The sequence below is a fragment of the Triticum urartu genome, unplaced genomic scaffold, assembly GCF_003073215.2.
Source record: "Triticum urartu cultivar G1812 unplaced genomic scaffold, Tu2.1 TuUngrouped_contig_4467, whole genome shotgun sequence".
NCBI classification, from domain to species: Eukaryota; Viridiplantae; Streptophyta; class Magnoliopsida; order Poales; family Poaceae; genus Triticum; species Triticum urartu.
Genome location: NW_024115058.1, coordinates 11056 through 16334, shown reverse-complemented (window position 1 = coordinate 16334; position 5279 = coordinate 11056). Strand labels below are relative to the sequence as shown.

At 48.9% G+C, this 5279-nt stretch overlaps 1 pseudogene; it reads right to left on the bottom strand.

The window, feature by feature from the left end:
- Window positions 1–2634: 2634 nt before the first annotated feature.
- On the bottom strand, window positions 2635–4989 carry LOC125527873 (annotated as a pseudogene).
- Between the last annotated feature and the right edge of the window lie 290 nt (window positions 4990–5279).

The following is a 5279-nucleotide window of genomic DNA, read 5'->3' as shown; positions in this document are numbered from 1 at the left end:
CTGGCGTCGATTAATAGTGGTGGAATTTCGCGAGTCGCGGCGGTCGTGGTAAAAGGGTTGCGGCCCCTATCACGCCCGCGGAGCGGTAAAAATAGCGGTCCAGCGGTTGGATTTTAGGGGCATTGTAAAAAACAGTACGTGTTTGCGTCCGATAAGGAGTCTAGTCGGGTCGTTTTTTGCTCACGAAACTGTAGAACCGCGAAAATTTTAAGGATCAGCGTGTTATAGGGGCTCTACTAGGTTTCTGTCTATTGTTGGGGCATGTCGGTCGAGCTTGGCCTAGACCCATGGTTGGCCACTTGGTGATCTGGACTCTAGGCCGCGGCCCTGGTGGTGGGAACGGTGATGCTGATGGGCTGAGCTCGCGGCTCAGGTGTGGGCCAGTCTCCATGGCCGCGTGGATGGCATGATGATTGGTGCTTGTCGATCGATGACTGTGACGCAAGCTAATCAGAGGAAGAGTGTCCTTACCAAGGTGAAAGCCCTACATGGCATTCCCGGGCCAACGAAGGTGGCGCCCATGGATGTCGCCTTCTTCTTTAAGGCTCCGTTGTGGTTGCTCCTAGTCCTCCAAGGTGCACTGGATGAAAATCTTGGTCCTTTGGATCCGAATTTGGTGGCACTTCAGTGGCGTATCCTTCTTGAAGGCACCGCCTTATGGCTGATAGATCGACGGCTTGCAGCTTAGTCTCTTCTCAGCTTAGTCTCCCGGTTGAGTTCTTCATCGACTTCCTAGTGACGCGTAGTGTATATCTATTGTTTACTTGGAGTTGTTTTCGGTTTGTCGACTACTTCTTCGCACCATTGTATCTTGCCTTTGGTGCGTAGGGTATGTTGTATGACTGATTGTAATTTGGTTGGTGCTTTAAATACAAAGCGGGACGACAGCCTTTTTTCGGTAAATAAAATTTAAGCAAAGGTAAGTCTGAGAGTGCTGCTGTCAATGATAACCTTGGTTTTGAGCAAGGATGGAATAGCATATCACAGTCTTCCATTTATCATTTTTTTTATTAAATCGCACTAATAAAAGTGCAAGTACTTTTTAAAGAACATAGAAATGTCTTAAAACATGAACACCTTTATATTCTACATAAGTTTTTTGTTAAAAATGTGAACATTTTTAAAATTATATGAACATTTATTTTGAATTTTTAAATTATGTTAATATTTTTATTAATACTTAAAAACTTTCCAAAACTACATAAATAATTTTATATTTCATCTATATTTTTTATTAATACGATTTTCTTCAAATAATACATAAATAATTTTTAAAACTACATGTGACTGAAATTATTCATGAATAGTTCTTGAGTCATGTGAATTTCTTAAATTACGTAGTAATTTTGTAAATATTATTTAAATGTTCATAATTATTAAATGTCTTTAATTAGGTAATTTTGAAAATTTACACATTTTTAATTCAATATATTTCATAAATGTACACCAAGTGTCGTCAGGAAGGGTGTTTAGGACGCCCGCAGCCCTTGCATTATGTCTTCAGTTCGAGCTCCCACGCGTGCCGTTTTTCTAGCCTAATTTATTTACATTGCAGACTGACCGATGGGACCCACCCGGGCTATGTACAAAGTTAAATAAATCTGAGGGTGTTTCTGTAAAAAAACATGTGTGCATTGCTCCTTAGCCGCTACCAGCCGCCGACAGTGGGCCCTAGCCAAGTTGGCTTGCCACACAAGAGCCGGATACACCCGCATACGAAAGATGTGACCGTATTTGCATGCCCGCACAAGTTAGATGACTGCAAGTCTGTAATCACGTTTTTTACAAGTTTATGCTACAAACTGATCACTGAGCGCAAGTTTTAAGACCCTGGTGTTTTTATCTATCATAAAAAATGACTATTTAACATACATCATACCGTTTAGGCAGTCTTAGCTAACCAGTAGCTATGGGATCGTCAAGTCAAGTAAACCCTTCCTCGTATGTGCCCATGAACCTGGCCTAGAACCAACTCGAATGTGAGTACCTTTGACCGTACGTACATTACACTCATTACTTGATTCCTTTTTTCAAAAGGAATCCAAGGTACGAACTTTTACCGGCCTAGAGCATTATTGAATGAATAGCATGCAGCTTCTCGGAGATCCATCGATGTGCTTTCCAAGCAATAATGTGCCGTGCTGCGTGCTACTACGCGGCGTGTACGCGGAGAGTGCACCGGACGAGTGCAGTGTGGTGCAGTCAAACGGACGAGCGCAATGTGGTGCAGTCAAAAAGTTGAGTATCTCTATCTTGGTTTATTGGTCCTCTTCGTATTTTATATCAAAGTTTGATCATAATTTAACTATTAAAATGTTAATTCATGTCATGAAAAATTATGTCATTGAATTCATAGTTAAACATAGTTTCTGATGATATTATTTTTGCTACGTATAATTTTTATATTATTTGTTAAAATATGGTACACTTTGACGTACTCTGAAAAAAAAACACCAGCAAAAACACATCAAGTATACACAATTAGTACTCCCTCCATTTCTAAATATAAGTTTTTTAGATATTTCAATTGGGATAACGTACAGCTGTATACAAACACATTTTATAGTGTAGATTCACTTATTTTACTCCATTTGAAATCTCTAAAAGAATTGTATTTAGGACCGGAGAGAGTACTAGTAGCTTTCGTGAAAAAGGTAAACCCATGCCGAATTTGACTTGAGGGTGGAAAAAGGTTACACAAGGATATGTGAATGCACATCGACTAACACCTGTGGACGTACATCATTTACACCTTTCTTGTACGTACTTAGTACTAGTAGCTTGTGTGGAAAAGGTAAATCCACGGTGAACTTGAAGGTGGAAAAATGTTACGTCAGTGCAGTCCTAATTTGCAACTATGTGCTGCAAGTCCGCAAAGAAGAAAAAGAATGAAGAAAAAAATATAAAGAACTCTATACAAGTACTACTAATCAACATAAGCTAGCCGTGCGTACATGCACCATGTCTTGCACCGACCGTCTAACACTCTGTTCTTCGATGCCCGTGCGCCACTGGAGACTCGCCGACACTCCCGCTCATCCTGGAGTTGGAGCCGGCATCATCGGAGTATGCGCCCTGCTTGGAATTGGAACTGAAATTTGGGATGGAGAGAACAAGCTCCATTACATCAGAGCCCGACGATCGAAGGTGCGCGAGGATCTTGCTAAACTTGGGCCTTCGCCGTGTGATGGCGATGGATACGTCGTTGGGAAAGAGGTCCTTGCGCACGAAGGCATGGTACATGGTGGTGGCTAGGACGCTGGTGACTGTAACAACAGCGATTCCTGACAATCCGACTGCCAGTGCCCGTGTCAGCATGTTGTCTACCTCCGATGCATACAACACTGTCGCCAAGGCCACACTTGTCATCGGGAATGTGTATGCCCACCATGACAGGGAGAACCTAAACCCCCGAAAGAGGTTGACGCGTACCACCAGCGACACATAGAGGAATAGTGAGACAAAGTAAAGGAGCTTAGCACCATTGTTGAACTCGCCAGAGATCCTTGTCCACGCCATGGATGCAACGCTAGGTGCGGCAACGAAAAGGAAGAACACTGGGTGGAGCTCCTTGGGGAGTTGCACGTTGGTCGGGAGCCGCTGATAGAGAGTGACGAAGAGCACGACATAGTGGGCCAACCCGACAGCAAAGAAGAAGATGGGCAGCTCCCGGAGTCCCATCCTGGCGCCTAGCAGCGCACCGACGAAGTTGCCGACGACGGCAAGGTGGTTGGATGGGTTAGCCACCTTAGAGAGGCGTCGCTCGCCGCTAGACATCCATTGTCCGTAGATTTTAAGGTCGAGGCACAAGATGGGAGCCATGAGCACATACCAGACGGCGTGGTGGATCTCCCACACCGGATGTGGCAAACCCTTGACGAGGAAGAGGCAGGCGATCCATGGCGCGAAGAAGAAGTTGACGCGCACCGGGTGATGGAACTCACGGCGGACGGCCTCGAAGTAGAAGACGATCTTCAAGAGGTAGGTGATTGAGACGACCCCCATGAGTGCGACGGAGACCCACCAGAGGACGTGGTTGACGACCGGGTGCACGTGAAGAAACTTGGTGGAAGGCTCCGTCTGCAGGGTCTTCCAGAGCATGGCCTGGCTGCTCACGCCAAGGCACATCCCAAAGGCGCTGATGGGGAACCGGAGCAGGAACGGCCATGTCTCGTCCTTAGGAAGCACCGCCACCTCTGTCGACTGCATGTTCATGAGGTCATTAGACACAAAGAATGTAATGGTGAAAAAATTTCTAGAGCTCCTCTGAGATCGGTGTACGTGACACGGTTACGTGGTACGTACACGAAGGGTCTCAAGCTCGGGGCCTTCGAGCGCGGCGAAGTAGCGGTCGGCAGTGGGCACTTCATCGTCCTCGTCTGTGTCCTCCTCTGAGATCTTTGACGCTGCACCTTGTTCGACGTCGATATCCTGTGGCACCCCGCGCAGGCTGGAGAGCTGGCGCTCAAGGCGGCCAGAGAACGTCACCGCCGGTCTCGCTCCCGCGTGCTGTCGCTCCGCAGCACCGTCGGCACCTCGCCGCCGACTCTGACCACCAAGGACGGCTGCGAGTGGTGCCGGGCCTGCTTCAGCAGCTGCGGCACGGCTGGGTGCTGAACCAGCTCGACCTTCGACTCGCTCGGCGGCACCCGAGTAGCGCCCACGTCGGCGCCGTTTCCGCGGACGCACGGCGGCATGCCAAGCTGCGCGAGGTGGAGACCCGACGGCGAGCCCGGCACGCTGAAGGAGACAGAGCACGGCGTGTCAGCGTGAGAAGCCACGGCCGCGCCGCCGGTGGCCCGCGAGGGGACACGAACGAGAAGCGTTTCCGGGGACGGAGCACACCTCGGCTTGCCGTCCAGTACCCCCGCCATCTGGACTCTGACCTCCCTGGACGCCATGCTATCTACTCTCTCTTTCTCTCTGTGCTGTGCTGAAGACGCGTGAGCAGCCAGCAAGCTCCTCAAGACGCGTGCGAGTTGGCGGTGACTGGCGAGTGAATGTATGTGCTTTGCAGCGTGGGTGTGGCTAGCTTATGTACACATGGCCCGAGTGGAGGGCGCATGCGCGGCTAGCCAACTGATGGATCGACCGACCGACCGACCGGTGCTAGTGCCGCCGGCGGGAGGGCCGCTCAGGTCAGCGGCGCCGGCACGCACGTGGACGAGAGAACACGAAGGTTCCAAGCATCACCGCCAGGCCGCACCGCACCTCGAAAAGCTACAGCTACAGATATAGCGCGCGTCACCGTCAGCGTGCACTCATCGGCAGCAGCGGTC